The 20,599-nt window shown below is 47.4% G+C and overlaps 1 protein-coding gene across 1 annotated transcript in view; it reads right to left on the reverse strand.

The window, feature by feature from the left end:
* Nucleotides 1-20,599, reverse strand: part of UNC5D (unc-5 netrin receptor D) — a 769,587-nt gene that overhangs the window by 453,807 nt on the left and 295,181 nt on the right. The gene's annotated exons all lie outside the window — the stretch shown is intronic.

The following is a 20,599-nucleotide window of genomic DNA, read 5'->3' on the forward strand; positions in this document are numbered from 1 at the left end:
AAAATTTTTCTGAACCCCGGGTTCGTATCACGAGTTGTTCGTAAGACGAGGGGTTCGTATCTTGAGGTACTATTGTACTGCAGAGCTGTAAGCCAGCATAGCAGCTGGAGAAACATCGACATCTGCAAATCTTCAGTAGCATGAGAAAATTATTCTGTCACATCCCCGCCGAATCTCCTGGCTATGCTCTCTTGGGGCTATAACCTTCCCTAACATTGTTAATCCTAGTATCAAGGGGTGCCCATTAACCCAGGCTCTGCTTCAAGATCCAATAGCAAAATATGGCAGTAACCATAGCAATCACAGTTCTCACATAGCTTACAGCGCCCAGGGTCCAGTCCTCCAAGCCGAACGAGTCAGTCCTCTCTCCAATTCCAACTCTAACAGTCATGCAGGTTAGCTACGATCCCAGAAGATATTCCTAGTGGCAACCCTCAGTTACTTTGTTGGCTCCGGTGACTCAATCCACAGTTCGAATTGTCTTCACGTCTTTTAGCTCTCAGCTTGCCTTCCAGCATTGGACGCCATGTTATTCTACCTGTCTCTGCTACCTTCTTTCTCTTATTTTGTTCATATGTGTTAATCTCCAGGCCTTTGATCATCTTAGTTGCTCCTCTCTGAACTTTTTCCAAAGTCTCAACAAGTTTTTTGTAGCATGGTGACCAAAATTGGTTGCAGTACTGTTGTTATGTTTCTCTCTCCAAAGAGTATTCAAGAGAACTGTGATTTCAAGTTAAAGTCAAAAGGTAAGGTTTTGCAAACTTCACAATATATTAAGAAATATTGTATATTATTGTAACATTTTCTTGTTGTTTTGTCAAACATGATGTTTTTCTTAAATCTGTACATTTCCTTTTTTCCCATCTCTATCTTTGTTTAAGCATCATAGCACTGCAAAAGTGGGAGATTCCTGTCAATAAAAATGGCTTTCCTTTCTACTTTCTTCCTCTAGTGCAAAGTAGAACATTTATTTCTGAATATACCAGCATTGGCTATGATCAAGGAATGTCTAATTTTCTGGGGGTCCAAAGCAGTAATGGTAAAAAAAATCCTTCCCAATACAGATATGTTTTGAGCAAGATAACCATGGGTATACTTTTATTAATTGATATTCTCAGATCTTTCCTTCTCTTATAAAACTCTCCCATATAGAGATACCAAAGATATTCTGATGCCCGTTTGTGTGGAATAATCAATGATCGATATAACTTTATTGGCTTTACTTTACTGAAATGAAATGTTATTTATGCACAACAACAGCATTCAAGTAAAATAGATACAACTGAAGTGAAACTTTAACTATATATCCCATACACCATGCTGCCTGGGATAGCCCACAGTTATAGTTCAGTAACATATGTGAGATCACAGGTTCCTAATGCATAGAAGAAGGAGTCCAGTAGGGTCAAGTCAATGGAGAAATATAACATAATTTAAAAAGACAAAATCCTATCCTGAAGTAATTACTTATCAACAGAAGTCCCAAGACCAGCAAAGAGAATTGAGAAATGTCACTTCTTCTTTAGTATGAGGGACTTGGACAATGCAAAGTTAAACATCACAGTGGAACAAGACTGATTAGGATCTAATAGAAAACCCTTACTCCCCCTGTTATACATTTGCTTAATACTGATATAATATGATTAAATACTTAAGCCTTTTGCAAAAATATTCCTGGATTGTACCAATTAAAATTGTCTTGAATTGCAACACTCATCCAAGGAGATTTTTTCCCCTGTCATTGGCTGAGTTTACATTACTTTAAAATCTGTCTACTGTTTAATTTACTGCTGAATTCTATCCCAAACACAACTGAGAACAACCTCTGAGAAAAACAATAAGGAAGAAAATGCCTTTCTTTTAGCAGAATCTCTGCATACATAGAGAAACTCTGACCTATTTTCTATGGGATAATATATTTCCACAATATTACTATTGGAAAGTACGGTATTATTTAGCAGCTGCATTTATATTCATACCTAAGAATTACTATTAAGTCAAGCTCCAGCTACAAATTTCATCAAGCAAGGTAGCAAAATGAGTTTGTGCGTGTGTCCATAGCAGGCCAGATTTCAGTCCATATAGGACTCAATAGCAGCGCAGAGTTGAGTCTATATAGGAAGCAATATCAGAGATGCAGTTAGCAGAATAGAAACTTGAATTTACTGACCAAGAGAGAAGAGCAAAAATTGTAAACAAGAGCATGGTGGTGTGGGAAACCAAACCCCCGAAGAATGAAATATTTTGGGAAATATTAAAAAAGGCAGAATATTATATTCCCCCAAAAGGAGAAATGGGGAAACATGCTCTTAAAGATAGAAAGCAGCCCCCAGTTTTTCTTAATAGCCCACAACAGATGCCAGCACTTAGGGAAATAAAGAGCTTATTGAAAGATGGTTCTATTCATAAGCAAATCAAATAATGCCAGCAGAAGCCCATTGAAGATAGGATAAACACACTAAATCTACCACTGATATCCCTACCCTAGTCAAGGATGCCATGGAACGTGAACAAAAACACCAGAATGCTATCCTCTTTGGTCTTGAAGAAAACCATGAATCAAATATAACAAAAATAAGAAACATCATCCACCTCCATCACTCACATGCACAAAAAATCGCCCCAGAAGACATTTTGGAAGTTACCAGAAATGGACCTGAGCACAGGTATAATGATGGCTCAATAGACCCCCGCTTCTGCAGAGTGGTATGCAAAAACGAACAAATAAAACAGCAATTCATGAAGACCATTAACCACATTGCCAGTAATAATAAGTCTTTCAACAAACTCAGATCCAGACCAGATCTTTCTCTCCTCCAACATATTCGCTCTCACAAACTACGGGCAGAACTCAAGAGATGCTATGAACTTGGTGAAACAACCTTTACAAAGATTACCGCATGGAATGCATCAAACCCAAAACCCATAATCCTCCCTACATCTTCCAGTCTAACTTCTTCCAACCTATCATCCCACAATAACAAATGGACATCCCTACCACCTCAAACAAAGAATAGGAAAGTGCGCCCCTTACTTTCTCTAACCACCCCAAAACAAATCCCCAACACAAGACCAATCTCAAATGTAAACTATTAAATGCTAGAAGTTTAGTCAACAAGATGTCTGAATTCCTCAATCTACTTGACACCTCCAACTTCGATATAATTTTTATATGCAAAACATAGCTAAATGCTTCCTACCCAGACTCCATTATCACATCAAAAAACTACCATGTTTTCCGCTCAGACCGTGAATCCCGCAGAGAAGGCGGAGTAGCTATATTCTACAAAAAAATCGCTGAACCTAAAAAACCTCAAAGTTGAACAGGATTTATCAGTACCTGAAACTATTGTCTGCGATTTATCCCTAAATACCACAATTCGCTTCTTACTCTGCTGCAGAGCCCCGGAATATAACATCAAACATGCAAACAAATTATCCACATTACTAACGTGGGCAACCAACTGCCCATACCCCATTATCTTCCTCGGAGACCTCAACCTACCACACATTAACTGGACCTTAAATGAATGCAGCACGGAATCCATCCATTCTACTATATATAATACCATCACCTATCTGGGACTCAACCAACTAGTAACTAACAATACCAGACTTGATAACTGTCTGGATCTCATCTTCTGCAACAGCAAAAGTGCAATATATGGCTTACAAATAAAAGAACCATTTTCCAACAGCGACCACAGCATGATAAACTTCAGTCTCAACCTAAGCCACGCTATGATCCACCAAAATAATGCAACACCAAAATTCAATTTTAAAAAAAGCGAACTACGAACTCATTGAAGCCCACCTCTCAACATTAAACTGGAAAACTCTATTCTCTGAATTCTACACTACTGATGACCTCTACAACACATTCCTACTTGAAATGAAAATTATTATCAGACTTCATGTACCTCTAACATCTACCACAAACAAAACAAATACAGTGGAACCCCGACATACGAGCTGCTCCACTTGCGAGCAACTCGAGATAAGAGCTTGGGAGGGAGCGTCATTTCCGTTCGCCTCCCGAGCTCACATCCGGGATACGAGCCACGCCTCCCTGACACTTTCGGCAGCGAAGGAAGGAAGGCAAGGAAGCGCCCGGCTCCTCTCTGCTCGTAGTATCCCACTTGGTAAGCATTCGCTTGGCTTCTGCTTGGGGGTGGGGGGGTCCTTGGCTTCTGCTTGGGGGGGGGGGGGGGCCGTCCCCGCTTTAGGAGTCAGCAAAGAAGCCGCGCGTGTGTTTTAAAACATCGGAGCCGGCATGGGGAGGCTTTCAATCAACCCCTGAGTCCGGGTTGGGGGCTCGGGGGCTGATTGAAAGCCTCCCCATGCCGGCTCCGATGTTTTAAAACACACGTGCGGCTTCTTTGCTGACTCCTGGCGAACTTCCCCGCTTTAGGAGTCAGCGAAGAAGCCGCGCGTGTGTTTTAAAACATCGGAGCCGGCATGGGGAGGCTTTCAATCAACCCCCGAGTCCGGGTTGGGGGCTCGGGGGCTGATTGAAAGCCTCCCCATGCCGGCTCCAATGTTTTAAAACACACGCGCGGCTTCTTTGCTGACTCCTGGCGAACTTCCCCGCTTTAGGAGTCAGCAAAGAAGCCGCGCGTGTGTTTTAAAACATCGGAGCCGGCATGGGGAGGCTTTCAATCAACCCCCGAGTCCGGGTTGGGGGCTCGGGGGCTGATTGAAAGCCTCCCCATGCCGGCTCCGATGTTTTAAAACACACGCGCGGCTTCTTTGCTGACTCCTGGCGAACTTCCCCGCTTTAGGAGTCAGCGAAGAAGCCGCGCGTGTGTTTTAAAACATCGGAGCCGGCATGGGGAGGCTTTCAATCAACCCCCGAGTCCGGGTTGGGGCCTCGGGGGCTGATTGAAAGCCTCCCCATGCCGGCTCCGATGTTTTAAAACACACGCGCGGCTTCTTTGCTGACTCCTGGCGAACTTCCCCGCTTCAGCCGACGTCTTTTCCCCTCAGCCCTCGGGCTTGCACGCATTAATCGCTTTTACATTGTTTCCTATGGGAAACAATGTTTCGACATACGAGCTTTTCGACGTGCGAGCCTCCTTCCGGAACCAATTAATTTCGTAAGTCGGGGTTCCACTGTAACCTCCCTATCTCAATAAGAAAATTACAAACAAGAAAAAAATATCTCTGGAGGGGAAAAAAAGGACAAGTAGCCAACTTCAAAAGCTGATATAAAAGCATTTGCAATCAAATAAAAGTAGAATGCCTTTACTACAGCAAACAAGAGGAAAACCTCCTACGCATCAAATCTAATAGAGCCTTCTACAACTTTGTCAACAATAAACTCAAAGACTCTACACCTATCCCACCTCTCAAAGGACCCAACAACAAAGAATACCACGATGATCCATCCAAAGCTAACCTCCTCAGCTCTTTCTTTGGCTCTGTCTTTGTTAACAGCAATGGCTCATCCCCCAATTTCATCAATCACACCTCAAACTCCCTCAATGACCTCAAGTAGACTTCACTGAAGACCGAGTTGAAAAAGCATTACGTGACCTTAAACCTTCTCAATCAGTCAGACCAGACAGTCTATGTACAGTAATACCTCATCTTACGAACTTAATTGGTGCCGGGAGGAGGTTCGTAAGATGAAAAGTTCGTAAGACGAAACATTGTTTCCCATAGGAATCAATGAAAAAGCGATTAATGCGTGCAAGCCCAAAACTCAGAAACCCGGAAGCCGGCCGCCACCACCGAAAGAGGCTTGAGCCTCCCTTTGCCCCACGCTGCTTCACCCTGCCTGTTGTCCTGGGCGAAGTGCTGGGGGGAGGGAGTCATGAAGGTCTTCCTGCTCCCCCCCCCTCAGCCAAAAACACAAAGACGGTCTGCCGCCACCCACTTGAGCCAGGATGACAGCTTGGCTGGAAGGCATGCTCCACTCTGCGGCTCCAGCCCCTTTCGGCCGAGCCTCCCTGGCCAAGCGGCCGCCTGCCGCCGCCCGACGCAGCGGGGAACATCGGCGCGGGAGGCAGGAGAGGATCGGGCAACTGGAGCAGCAGTGCCGCCGCCGCCGCCGCCATGCCCGTCTCGGCTTCCCTGGCTGCTTGGCCGGGGAGGCTCGGCCGAAAGGGGCTGGAGCCGCAGGCAAAGCTCTGCGGCTCCAGCCCCTTTCAGCCGAGCCTTCCCGGCCAAGCAGCCAGGGAAGCCGAGCCGGGCGTGACGGCAGCGGCGCTGCTGCTCCGGTCGCCCGATCGTCTCCAGCCTCCCGCGCTGATGTTCCCCGCCACGCCCGGCTCAGCTTCCCTGGCTGCTTGGCCGGGTGGGCTCGGCCGAAAGGGGCTGGAACTGCAGAGCCGAGCACGCCCCTTCATCTCCGAAGGGTGGCCTTTTTGTCTGGGAGGGAAGATGATGCGCCGGCGGCACAGAGGCAAGGGGGGGAGGCAAAGCCCTGCAGCTCCAGCCCCTTTCAGCCGAGCCTCCCTGGCCATGCAGCCAGGGAAGCCGAGCCGGGCGTGACGGTGGCGGCGCTGCTGCTCCGGTCGCCCGATCGTCTCCTGCCTCCCGCGCCGATGTTCCCCGCCACGCCCGGCTCAGCTTCCCTGGCTGCTTGGCCGGGGGGCTCGGCCGAAAGGGGCTGTACCCGCAGAGCTTTGCCTCCCACCCCTCGCCCCTGTGCCGCCGGTGCATCATCTTCCCTCCCAGACTCCCCCAGCGAAGTGAAGTGGAGGAATGGAAAGCTGAAACCGGGCGGTTTGAGTTTCCCATTCCTCCAAGTCACTTCGCCGCTCCTCTCCTGGCTAAACCGTGCGGCAGGAGACTGGCTTTGAGTTTTTGGCTGGGGGGGAGAAGTAGGACCTTCCTAACTCCCCCCCCAGCCAAAAGGAGCGGCGAAGTGACGTGGAGGAATGGAAAGCTGAAACCTGGCGGTTTGAGTTTCCCATTCCTCCAAGTCACTTCGCCGCTCCTCTCCTGGCTAAACCGGGTGGCAGGAGACAGGCTTTGAGTTTTTGGCTGGGGGGGGGAAAGTAGGACCTTCCTAACTCCCTCCCCCCAATCAAAATCACAAAGCCAGGCAGCCCCCAGCCGCCAAAGGAGCCCCCTGATTCTCCCCGCCCTTCTGTCCCGCTCATTGCCAGCGTCTGGCAGAAGCTGCTGCCCGAGTGCTCTTAGCCGGCGGGATGAAAAGTGCTGGGGTGGGGGGTGTCCCGACAGCCCCCCCACCCCAGTGCTTCACCTCCCGCTGGGCAAGAGCGCTCGGGTGGCAGCTTCTGCTGGATACGGGCTATGGGTGGGACAGAGGGGCGGGGTTAAGCCTCCTTCGGCGGCTGGGGAACTGCCCGGCTTTGCCTTTTTGGCTGCAGCGGGTGCTGTGGTGGGGACCTTTGGGTTTTTGGCTGGGGGGGGAGGTGAAGCGCTGGGGTGGGGTGACCGGACCGCCTGCCTCCTCACCCAGCCAAAAACCCAAATGTCTCCGCTGTGGCAGCTGCTGCAAGAGGCTTCCGCGCCGCTCGCCCATGGCCGGCAGAAGATTGCTCTTGCCTGGCTTCCCCGCGAGGCAGCAGGTCAGCATCCTGGGCGGGAGGGCGAGCGGCGCGGAGGCCGGCGCCTGTGGCAGCTGCTGCAAGAGGCTTCTTTGCCCGCCACCCGCCCGCCCGCCCAGGATGCTGACCTGCTGCCTCGCGGGGAAGCCGGGCAAGAGCGATCTTCTGCCGGCCACAGGCGAGCGGCACGGAAGCCTCTTGCAGCAGCTGCCACAGTTGCCGGCTTCCGTGCCGCTCGCCCGCCGCCCACCCGCTTAGGATGCTGACCTGCTGCCTCGCGGGGAAGCCGGGCAAGAGCAATCTTCTGCCGGCCATGGGCGAGTGGCGGGGAAGCCTCTTGCAGCAGCGGCCACAGCTGCCGGCTTCCCCGCTGCTCGCCCATGGCCGGCAGAAGATCGCTCTTGCCCCGCTTCCCCGCGAGGCAGCAGGTCAGCATCCTGAGCGGGCGGGCAAGCGGCGCGGAAGCCGGCAGCTGTGGCAGCTGCTGCAAGAGGCTTCCCCGCCTCCTCGCCCCCCGCCCCCCCCGCCCCCCCGCCCAGGATGCTGACCTGCTGCCTCGCCCCCCACCGGCCCGATCCTGCGCCTCCTGCTTCCCCACCCAGCCAAAAATACAAAGGCGGTCTGCCGCGGCCCGGGGAGCAATGGGAAGCTGAAGCCGCCTGCGGTTTCAGCCTCCCTTTGCTCCACGCTGCTCCGCGCTGGCTGGGGGGGGGAGCAGGAGGACCTTCCTGACTCCCTCCCCTCAGCACTTTGCCCAGGACAACAGGCAGGGCAAAGCAGCATGGGGCAAAGGGAGGCTCAAACCGCCGGCGGCTTCAGCTTCCCATTGCTCCACGCCGCTTCCCCTGCCTGTCATAGTGCGCCTTCCCAGCGGCCTCCCGAACCCGAACTTTTGCCGAACGGCGTTCGGGAGGCCGCTGGGAAGCCCCACCGCTCGGCTGTCACCTTTTAAAACAGCCGGGGGGCTTCCCAGCAGCCTCTCAAACGCCGAACCCGGAAGTTCGGGTTTGGCGTTCGTAAGATGAAAAAAGTTCGTAAGAAGAGGCAAAAATTTTCTGAACCCCGGGTTCGTATCTCGGGTTGTTCGTAAGACGAGGGGTTCGTATCTTGAGGTACCACTGTACTTACTTCCTAAAAAACTCTCTTCTGCTATAGCTGAACCACTAAGCATAATTTTCAAAAAAATCCTTCACAACCAGCACACTTCCTAAGCTATGGTCGAAAGCAATGGTCATCCCCGTCTTCAAAAAAGGAAACCCCTCTCTTGTCGATAACTACAGACCAATATCACTATGCTGTGTCCCATGCAATGTCACGGAATCAATTATAAACAAATCATTTACTCTCCATCTAGAAACTAATAATTTGCTCTCTAACAAACAATTTGGATTCAGAAAAAAACTCCACTGCAAAAATATATGGACAACTCATCTAGATCAGTGTTTTTCAACCGGTGTGCCGCGGCACACTAGTGTGCCGTGACACATGGTCAGGTGTGCCGCGAGGCGGCTCACCCCCCCCGTTATTGCCCGCCGCTATTGGCACCCTCCCGCGGGAGGCCGACAAAAGTTGCTTTGAAAGTCGGCCCCCTCACGCCCATGGCTTCTCGTCGCTTCCCCGAAAGCTGCGCATGTGTGCGCGCGCACCCCCCAAAATACCTCCGCGTGCACCCTTTTTCACGGCCGCGCGCTCCTCATCCCCCTGCCAGCCCGCGGGGGGGTGGGGGGGCGCCGGCAGCAGAAGGGAAGGGAGCCGCGGCCGCCCCTGCCTCCCCACGGTGCCTCCGGCCCCCTCGGCCTTTCGGCACTGCCCCCCGCCCACCCCCTCTCCTCCTCTGCTGTCTCCTGCCTTTTGGCGTGGCTCCTCCCGCACCCGGAACGCACGCCCTGCCCGTCTCACCTTTGCCGAGAACACTTTCGTCCGGGGCTCTCAGCAAGGGGGTTGCAGGAGAGACGGGGCAAGCGTTCTCTCAGCGGAGGCCAGCGAAGATGATATTCAATGTCGGGAGCGCGTGGGCAGTTGCGCGTGCTCCCTACCCCCCTGCTAGCCGCTCGGAATATTCAAAATAAGAAAAACCTTCGCCGGTGAAGGCTTTTCTTATTTTGAATATTCCAAGCGGGCTAGCAGGGAGATAGGGAGCGTGCGCAACCGCCCACGCGCTCCCGACATTGAATATCACCTTCGCCAGCCTCCGCTGAGAAGAACGGAGAGAGAACGAGAGTGAGTGAGAGCAACAGACAGCAAGATAGAGAGAAAGTGAGAAAGAGAGAGAGAGAGAAAGGGGGGAGAGAAAGAGATAGCAAGAGAGAGAACAAGAGAGAGAAAGAGTGTGAGAAAGAAAACAAGAGAGAGAGAGAGAGAGAAAGCAAGAGAGAGAAAGTGAGAAAAAGAGAGAGAAAGAGGGAGGGAGAGAAAGAGAGAGAAAAAACAAGAGAGAGAGAAAGAAAATAAGAGAGAGAAAGCATGAGAGAGAGAGAGAGAGAGAGAAAATAAGAGAGAGAACGAAAAAGAGAGCAACAGAGAGAGAGAGAACAAGAGAGAGAAAGCATGAGAGAGAGAGAACAAGAGAGAGAGAAAATAAGAGAGAGAACGAGAGAGAGAGAGAGAAGGAAAGCAAGAGAGAAAAAGAGATAGCAAGAGAGAGAGAAAGCAAGAGAGACAGATAGGGAGAGGAAAGGAGAGAGAGAAATGAGAACAAAAAGGGGAGAAAAAAGGAGAAATGAGAAAATGATTGAGGCAGAGAATGAGAGGCGAGAGAAACAAAAGAGAGAGAGGGGGGTGATTCTTGAAGCATATGGTAAAAAGCACCTAAATAATAAGAAACGCCTCCCAGCCCACACCTGTTTTTGAAAAGAATAAAAGAGAAAAACCCCCAGCCCTCAACTGGTTTTGGAAATGGTTCCAGTGTGTATACACACACACACATAAGGGGGGGAGAGAGACAGGGATGGAAAAAGAGGAGAAGTGAGAGGGAAAAGGAATGAGGGAAAAAGGGAGGAAGAGAGAGAAATGACAAACATGAGAGAGAAAAGGGGGAAAGACAGGAGAAGTACCCAGAAATGAGATATAAATTTGAGTAGGGATGATTGATGATTGATTGTATTTATAAGGGGATGTTACATGGGATTGTATATACGAGGGGGTTATTTATGTATGTATGTATGTATGTATGTATGTATGTATGTATGTATGTATGTATGTATTTATTTATTTATTTATTTATTTATTTATTTATTTGATTTGTGTCATTTTGGTTGGTGGTGTGCCCCAGGATTTTGTAAATGTAAAAAATGTGCCGCAGCTCAAAAAAGGTTGAAAATCACTGATCTAGATCAAGGGAAATCTATAGATGCAAAGCCTTTGATTCAGTGGTTCACAACAAACTACTCCTAAAACTCAAATCCTATGGCATCTCAGGATCCCTCTACAAATGGATTACTGCATTCCTGTCAAAAAGACAACAAGTGGTCAAAATAGGAAGCACCATACCCACTCCCGTCCCAGTTAAAAGCGGTGTTCCCCAAAGTAGTGTACTGGGACCAACGCTCTTCATTCTCTACATCAATGACCTTTGCGATTACATCACAAGCAACTGTGTCCTCTTCGCCAATGATGTAAAACTCTTCAACACCACCGATAATACAACTACTCTCCAAAAAGACCTGAACTCTGTTTCTGAGTGGTCTAACACATGGCAATTCCAAATCTCAACCAGGAAATGCTCTGTCCTACACATTGGGAAAAAGAATCTGAACTCCAAATACGAACTGAATAATCAAATTACCACAGATAACCCCCACTCAGTTAAAGACCTCGGTATACTAATAACAAAAGACTTAAGTGTCAAAGCCCACTGCAACAACATAGCCAAGAAGGCTTCAAGAGTTGTAAACCTAATCCTACGTAGCTTCTGCTCTGGCAATCCCTCACTACTTACCAGAGCTTACAAAACTTTTGCCAGACCCATCCTCGAATACAGCTCATCTGTTTGGAACCCATATCGCATCTCAGACATTATTAACACCCTTGAAAATGTCCAAAGATACTTCACTAGAAGAGCCCTTCATTCCTCCACTCGAAACAGAATAGACTTTCAATCCTGGGCCTAAAAAGCTTAGAACTAAGACGCCTTAAACATGATCTAACTCAGTGATTTTCAACCTTTTTTGAGCTGCGGCACATTTTTTACATTTACAAAATCCTGGGGCACACCACCAACCAAAATGACACAAATCAAATAAATAAATAAATAAATAAATAAATAAATACATACATACATACATACATACATACATACATACATACATACATACATACATACATAAATAACCCCCTCGTATATACAATCCCATGTAACATCCCCTTATAAATACAATCAATCATCAATCATCCCTACTCAAATTTATATCTCATTTCTGGGTACTTCTCCTGTCTTTCCCCCTTTTCTCTCTCATGTTTGTCATTTCTCTCTCTTCCTCCCTTTTTCCCTCATTCCTTTTCCCTCTCACTTCTCCTCTTTTTCCATCCCTGTCTCTCTCCCCCCCCTTATGTGTGTGTGTGTATACACACTGGAACCATTTCCAAAACCAGTTGAGGGCTGGGGGTTTTTCTCTTTTATTCTTTTCAAAAACAGGTGTGGGCTGGGAGGCGTTTCTTATTATTTAGGTGCTTTTTACCATATGCTTCAAGAATCACCCCCCTCTCTCTCTTTTGTTTCTCTCGCCTCTCATTCTCTGCCTCAATCATTTTCTCATTTCTCCTTTTTTCTCCCCTTTTTGTTCTCATTTCTCTCTCTCCTTTCCTCTCCCTATCTGTCTCTCTTGCTTTCTCTCTCTCTTGCTATCTCTTTTTCTCTCTTGCTTTCCTTCTCTCTCTCTCTCTCGTTCTCTCTCTTATTTTCTCTCTCTCTTGTTCTCTCTCTCTCATGCTTTCTCTCTCTTGTTCTCTCTCTCTCTGTTGCTCTCTTTTTCGTTCTCTCTCTTATTTTCTTTCTCTCTCTCTCATGCTTTCTCTCTCTTATTTTCTTTCTCTCTCTCTTGTTTTTTCTCTCTCTTTCTCTCCCTCCCTCTTTCTCTCTCTTTTTCTCACTTTCTCTCTCTTGCTTTCTCTCTCTCTCTCTCTCTTGTTTTCTTTCTCACACTCTTTCTCTCTCTTGTTCTCTCTCTTGCTATCTCTTTCTCTCCCCCCTTTCTCTCTCTCTCTCTTTCTCACTTTCTCTCTATCTTGCTGTCTGTTGCTCTCACTCACTCTCGTTCTCTCTCCGTTCTTCTCAGCGGAGGCTGGCGAAGGTGATATTCAATGTCGGGAGCGCGTGGGCGGTTGCGCACGCTCCCTATCTCCCTGCTAGCCCGCTTGGAATATTCAAAATAAGAAAAGCCTTCACCGGCGAAGGTTTTTCTTATTTTGAATATTCCGAGCGGCTAGCAGGGGGGTAGGGAGCACGCGCAACTGCCCACGCGCTCCCGACATTGAATATCATCTTCGCTGGCCTCCGCTGAGAGAACGCTTGCCCCGTCTCTCCTGCAACCCCCTTGCTGAGAGCCCCGGACGAAAGTGTTCTCGGCAAAGGTGAGACGGGCAGGGCGTGCGTTCCGGGTGCGGGAGGAGCCACGCCAAAAGGCAGGAGACAGCAGAGGAGGAGAGGGGGTGGGCGGGGGGCAGCGCCGAAAGGCCGAGGGGGCCGGAGGCACCGTGGGGAGGCAGGGGCGGCCGCGGCTCCCTTCCCTTCTGCTGCCGGCGCCCCCCCCGCCCCCCCGCGGGCTGGCAGGGGGATGAGGAGCGCGCGGCCGTGAAAAAGGGTGCACGCGGAGGTATTTTGGGGGGTGCGCGCGCACACATGCGCAGCTTTCGGGGAAGCGACGAGAAGCCATGGGCGTGAGGGGGCCGACTTTCAAAGCAACTTTTGTCGGCCTCCCGCGGGAGGGTGCCAATAGCGGCGGCGGCGGGCAATAACGGGGGGGTGAGCCGCCTCGCGGCACACCTGACCATGTGTCACGGCACACTAGTGTGCCGCGGCACACCGGTTGAAAAACACTGATCTAACTATTGCCCAAAAGATCATATGCTGCAACATTCTGCTTGTCAGCGACTACTTCAGCTTCAACCACAACAACACAAGAGCACACAACAGATTTAAACTTAATATTAAGCGCTCCAAACTTGACTGTAAAAAATATGATTTCAGTAACCGAGTTGTCAAAGCGTGGAACTCATTACCGGACTCCATAGTGTCATCCCCAAACCCCCAACACTTTACCCTTAGATTATCCATGGTTAACCAATCCAGATTCCTTAGAGGTCAGTAAGGAGCATGCATAAGTGCACTAGAGTGCCTTCTGTCCCCTGTCCTATTGCTCTCCTATATCTCCTATACCTTTTTTCTATTCTTATATCCTTCTATTCTTTCATTGATATGTTTTATTCCTATATCTTCTCTTCTCTTCTACTCTTTCTTAGATATATCTTACTATGAGTATATCCTCTATAACCTTCATTATGTATTTTACTATGTGTATACCCACTAAAACCCTCATTGTGTATTGGACAAAATCAATCAATCAATCAATCAATCAATCAATCAATATTTTAAACCTTGCAGCAAAGTTTGACAGCTAACTAAGGCAGAATGGTAGGATTAGAAAGCAGCCCCTTACCCAAGATCCAACTCAGGACCAAAGCCTTTAGTCAATAGGAATTGCCCAATACCCTTTGAATGCAATGAACACAAGCCCCTTCATTGCACCACCCCTAGAACAGTTCAAACTTTAAAGTCATAGAAACCTATAAAGATCAGTCATTCAACCATCACCTTTCAATGTCAATGCAAACAGAGGAAACCAAGATATGTGAGATGTTCTGCAAAGCCCAATCCTTGAAATCTGCATCAGCCCACATTTCCAGATACCTAGATAAAATATGTTTACATTGGCTTGCTCTGAACTTTTCTAATTTTATGTAGGTGCAATTCCAAAATAATTGAAACACTACTGGAACACCATCAGCATTGGCAAAATTACCAGTCAATTGCAAAGGGCAGCTTTACTTGGAACAATTGATACTCTCTTATGATATCTTTAACATAATCAAACAACAACTTCTTCCTCTGTCAGGTCCCTGGGAAAGACCCAACAGTTGAATAAAAATGCCAAATCCAGTCTGAACATTTGGATGGCTTCGTAGCCATTCTTAATAATAACAATGCATGTGGCAATATCAAATTAGCTCAGAATGATTTGAAAAAGATTGTGAAATATTAATTAACAAATGAAATACAGAAATTATAGAATGAAATGGTGGAGGTTTTTCCAGTAATTATTGAAACTTTGGGAGCTATAAAAGTAGAAACACCTAAAAAGCTAAAAAATTGAATTATTTAATCTAATAACATTTGGTTTACATAAAAAAAAATTACTTAAAAGCACATATACATTAATTGGGTTTGAGGATTATTCTTAGACTTTAGGACAAAGCTTGAACTGACCCTAAAAATTCAGAATTTACTGAAACGTTTCTTCAATATAGTATAACAATCCTATCATCACCAACAACAATTTGTTACGCAGATCTACCAGGACTGGGTTTTGTTTTGTTTTTGCCACCTTACAAACCAATGGAAACATAATGTAAATAGAATGCACCTCTCCCTGTTTATTCACAGACTATAACAGGTGGGAAGTAACAGGTGTCTCTCAGCTTGTGCTTAACTAAATGCCAACATTTCCAACAAATGTACTGCTAATTTAGAACAAACTGATTCATAGAAGTAATAAATTATACATAATTTCCTTCCCTAGAATCAATAATCAGAAATAATTGAGGCTGCAGATTAAATTTAGGCATTGTGTAATTGCTTTTTTTAAAACAACTTGAACAAGCACACAGAGGAAAATCCTTGACAGAGGAAAATGCCTGTTGGACCCATGGTCCAAAATGAAAAAGATAATCTCCATATATTACCACATAAAAGTCCAAAGCATATGTACTCTGCTAGAGAGAAGTCCCCTGAAGATGGGTTCCAAAACAAATCTAAGAGCTTGAAAGATTAAACCTCTGGTCCGGTGACTGACACAGATTAAATCCTGCAACATTATCCAGGAACATGTCTTCATTCATCATATCATACATTATAAAAAGGATTTCCCCAACAAAAAATCCGAACATATATTAGACACCATAACCGACATAAAGGCCAAGTCTAGCATTTTTCACAGACAGGTCATCTTACTTAGAAATAATTAAACCTTCTCTCTGATCAATCAAGAAGAGAGTACTCCTACTGTAGATTATTTTTTTGAAATTTGTTTCCATAGGCATCAATTAAACTGTAATCCAAGGCCAAATGGTCAATTCCTTTATAAATATTCCTTCCTTCATATTCTTTCTGCTAAGCTGAACTGTGGCTGATGTCTGACTCTTGGTTTTGCTTTTGCTTTTTGTTTTTTAAAGAAATGTCCAGGAAAAAAGGTAAGATTCTTCTAAACTGATTCCCTTGCTGGCAACATCCATACAAAAGCTATGTATGTGCCAAATCCATCTGTTTCCCATGACATATAAATAAAAGCACAAGCTTACTTCTTTGTGTTGAAAAAAAACCCATTCATTTCAATTCCTTTTTCTCTAAATAATGTGATGGAAAGGCCAACTGACAATCAGATGGGGACAATCTTTAATGTGATGATTTAAGGAGCTTAGAGTAACCTAAGCTATTCAAATGTAGCATGAAATCTCCATTTGTGTTCAAGAACTTCATCTACTCAGGATGAGTAACCCCATAGATGAGGTTTTCAGGCACTCAAACTCTAGGCAAAAGGCTCATTTATCAAGTAAACCTGGAAAGCTATTTTAAAAATGTGAGATATTTCTTGCTATGGAAGATAAGCATTACTTTTTTAAAAAAGATTTTTTTTATTGAAGTTTAAAATTTAAAAGAAAATATAGACATTAAAGAAGACAAAACACAAAAGAGAAAACATAAAAAAGATAAGCATTACTTATTTTTATAAATGATGAAACGGGATCTGGATCTATTGAGTACAAAACAGACAAAAAGTAGAATACACATCCTTGTTTAGCATCATTCACACCAGTGGTTCTCAACCTGAGGGTTGGGACCGCTTTGGGGGTCGAACGACCATTTCACAGGGGTTGCCTAAGACTATTAGAAAAGACAAATTTCCCATGTTGTTAGCAACTAAAGCTTCTATTCTGGTGCCTTGGAACATATTTTTACAATCCCACCAATCAGGCGTTTCAAGTGGGGGGTGTCCCTCTAACCTTTCTGCCAATCAGCTTAAAGCTCTGTTGGAAGAATTGGTGATAGACCTATGGTTGGGGGTCACCACAACTTAAGGAACTGTATTAAAGGGTCGCGGCATTAGAAAGGTTGAGAACCACTGATTTACACATTTCAGAATTATGTATAATGTATACTACAATTACAGGTAATCCTCAATCTATGACCATAATTAACTCCCTAATTTATGTTGCTAAGTGAACCACTTATTAATAGAATGGAATGGAATAGAATGGAATAGAATAGAATTATTTATTGGCCAAGTGTGATTGGTCAAACAAGAATTTGTCTTTGGTGCATATGCTCTCAGAAAGTGAGCTTTACCCAATTTTATGACCTTTGTTGCCACAGCTGTTCAGTGAATCATTGCAGTTGTTAAGTTAGTAATATGGTTGCTAAGTGTTCTGTCTGGGTGCCCCCAGACTTCAACACCAACTGGAAAAAACAGCCAGACACGCTGGTAAAAGCAAAGGCACTTTATAGTTTGAAAAATAAACACAGAGAAAAACCTGTTCTTCCCAACAGGCAGGCTATGAGGCTTCACAGCAGAGTCCTGACGGCCAGACAATACAGCAGACTTCTTGCTGGCACACACACCACTGTAGAGAAGAACCGATGTACATACCTGAACGGTCTTCTCGATGCACTGGAAGGAGAGTCCAACATGGGTAATTTACCAATCCTATTGGTAGAGACTGAGTTAATTTAAATATTTAAATATGAGGTAGTCACCGCCCCTTAGCAGCCCCCAATACCTCAGTTTTAAAAACGAAGCCAGTTTAAGGATAACCTGTTTATTGAACAATAACCATATAACCTCATAACTATTCAACATGCAATCCCAAGACTCCGGCGACCAGGTGAAACAACCATGCCGGGTGGGTTTGGACTCTCCTTCCAGTGCATCGAGAAGACCGTTCAGGTATGTACAATGGTTCTTCTCCACTGCATCTGGAAGGAGAGTCCAACATGGGATATACCAAAGATTACGGCCCATGGGAGGGCAAAGGCTGAGCCACGGTCGCAGGAGTTGAACACACTTGCTGCAAAACCCGTCTCCCAAAGGAAGCCTCCGCCGAAGCTACGGAGTCCAATTTGTAATGGCGTATGAAAGTTGTAGGAGACGCCCACGTGGCCGCCCTGCAAATGTCCTCAATGGATGCCTGAGTCCTCCACGCAACCGAAGTGGCTGCGCTCCTAGTGGAATGTGCTGTTACCCCAGTCGGTGGTAATTGAGACCGAGCTTTGTAAGCTTCCTCAATACAATCCCTTAGCCAGCGACTGATGGATCTGGATGATACTGGAAGACCCATTGATCGCTGGCCAAAGGACACAAACAGCCTTTCAGATTTCCTGAAATGTCCAGTCCGTCTGATGTAGAGCTTCAAGGCCCTCCGAACATCTACCTTGTGCCACCTCAACTCGAGAGGGTGCTGTCCATGTGTGCAAAAGTCTGGCAACACTAATTCTTGTGTCCTATGGAACCCAGAGTTAACCTTGGGAATAAATGATGGGTCTAATCTTAATACAACCCGATCTGGGTGGAATATACACAAATCCGCATGCGTAGAAAGGGCCGACAGTTCCGACACTCGGCGTGCCGAGGTAATTGCCACTAAAAAGGCTGTCTTTAAGGAGAGCAATCGTATTGGAATGGTCCTCATCGGCTCGAAGGGAGGAGCTGTAAGCGCCCTGAGTACTAGAGAAAGGTCCCATGTCGGGAATCTGTGTACTGGAGGCGCGTGGGTGTTAATTGCGCCCTTAATAAAATCCCTAACCCAAGGATGTTGTCCAAGGGAACGAGCGTGAGGTAATCGGATGATGGTTGCCAGAGCCGCTAAATGTCTTTTCAAGGTATTTGGGGCTAACCCTTTTTCTACCCCGGACTGTAGGAATTGCAAGACTGAAACTATTGAAGCCTCTCCCGGACTAAGGTGGTGGCTTGAACAAAACCTACAAAAGGCCGCCCAAGTGGCCTGGTAGAGCCTCACCGTTGATGGGCGGCGAGCTGCCTGCATGGTGGATATAACCTCGTCGGGCAAAAGTTGATGTTTCAGACCCGCCCTTTCAAGTGCCAGGCGGTCAGTTTGAACCACTGAGGGTTCGGATGGCAAACTGACCCCTGAATTAACACTATCTCGGGATCCGGAATCCTCCACGGGGAAGACACCGACAGGGCTACCAGGTCTGCAAACCAAGGACGTCTCGGCCAATGGGGAGCTACCATTATCACCTCTGCCCCCTCCCGAATTGTTTTGTCTAGAGTTCTTTGAATTAGACACGTCGGGGGAAAGGCATATAGTAAACCTTGGGGCCACGTTGACCAAAGGGCACTGACCCCTTCCGCCCCCGACGTTGGGAACCGGGAGTAAAACCTCTCCAATTGAGTGTTCGCTGGAGTTGCGAAGAGGTCCACCAACGGAAGACCAAATCGCAGCACTATCTGCTTGAAAAGCGACAGGTCCAGTTGCCACTCCGAAGGATCCAGAGTGGCCCTGCTCAGCCAGTCCGCTTCCACATTGCTGGTCCCCGCAATATGCTCCGCCATCAAAGAGGCCAGATGAGACTCGGCCCAGTTGAAAAGATCCGTGGTCTGAACCATGAGACAGTGTGACCTCGTACCCCCTTGGTGGTTCAGGTGCGCTTTCGTGGCCACATTGTCCGTTAAAATCAGGACGTGTCTGTTCTGAACCCAGGGAGCGAAGGCCTGAAGAGCTAGGAAAACAGCTCTGAGTTCGAGAACGTTGATGTTGACCTGGGTTAAATCCTCCTGCGACCATAGGCCCTGAGCTATATGAGGACCCATATGGGCGCCCCAGCCAGACAAACTTGCGTCTGTTGTGATAATCACGCGCTCGTGGCTGTGAAGAGGAGAACCCTGGAGCAACGCCGGGGACAACCACCATGCCAGCGACTGTTTGACTGAAGCCGGCAGCGTCACCTTCCGATGTGAGTGACTCATCTTGTCCCTTTGGGCCGGAAGGAGGAACCATTGGAGGCCTCTCATGTGATGACGCGCCCATGGAACAATCCCTATGGATGAAACCATAGTCCCTAGCACCTTGGACAACGTTGCCAACGGTATCTGTCGTTGCCGCCGAAGGCTGGACACCAATTTCCGGATATTGAGTATCCTCTCTGATGTTAGGGAAACAGTGTCTTTTGTGGTGTCTATGATGGAACCCAGATGTTGGATCGTCGTGGTAGGATGAAGATGACTCTTCTCCTCGTTGACCGTGTAGCCATGCCATTCCAGAGTCTGCCTCGTGAGCGCCAGATCGTGCTGCGCTTGGGCCATGGACTTGGACAGAACGAGGATGTCGTCCAAGTATGCCATGACCCGTATGGACTGGGCCCTGAGATGTGCTGTCAGGATGTCCATCAGCTTCGTAAAGGTGCGGGGTGCCGAGGACAGGCCGAACGGCATAGCATGGTACTGGTAGTGGACACCGTTGAGACAAAACCTGAGGAACCGACGATGAGCTGGCCAAACCGGAACATGCAGGTAAGCCTCTTTGAGATCGATAGAGGTGAGGAAATCGTTGTGTCGCACAGAGGCCAGGATCGATTGCAGGGAGTGCATGCGAAACCTGCGATACCGAATGAAGGTGTTCAGGAATTTCAGGTTTAGAATCATCCTGAACCCCCCCCCCCCCGATGACTTTGGTACTAGGAACACAACGGAGTAGAATCCCGTGCCCTTGGCATGCTCGGGTACCGTCTCTATCGCTTGGATGTTGAGAAGATGAGTTATCTCCCATTGTAGATGACGTCTTTTGAGTGGGTC

The sequence above is a fragment of the Erythrolamprus reginae genome, chromosome 12 (genome assembly GCF_031021105.1).
Source record: "Erythrolamprus reginae isolate rEryReg1 chromosome 12, rEryReg1.hap1, whole genome shotgun sequence".
In the NCBI taxonomy this organism is placed as follows: Eukaryota; Metazoa; Chordata; class Lepidosauria; order Squamata; family Dipsadidae; genus Erythrolamprus; species Erythrolamprus reginae.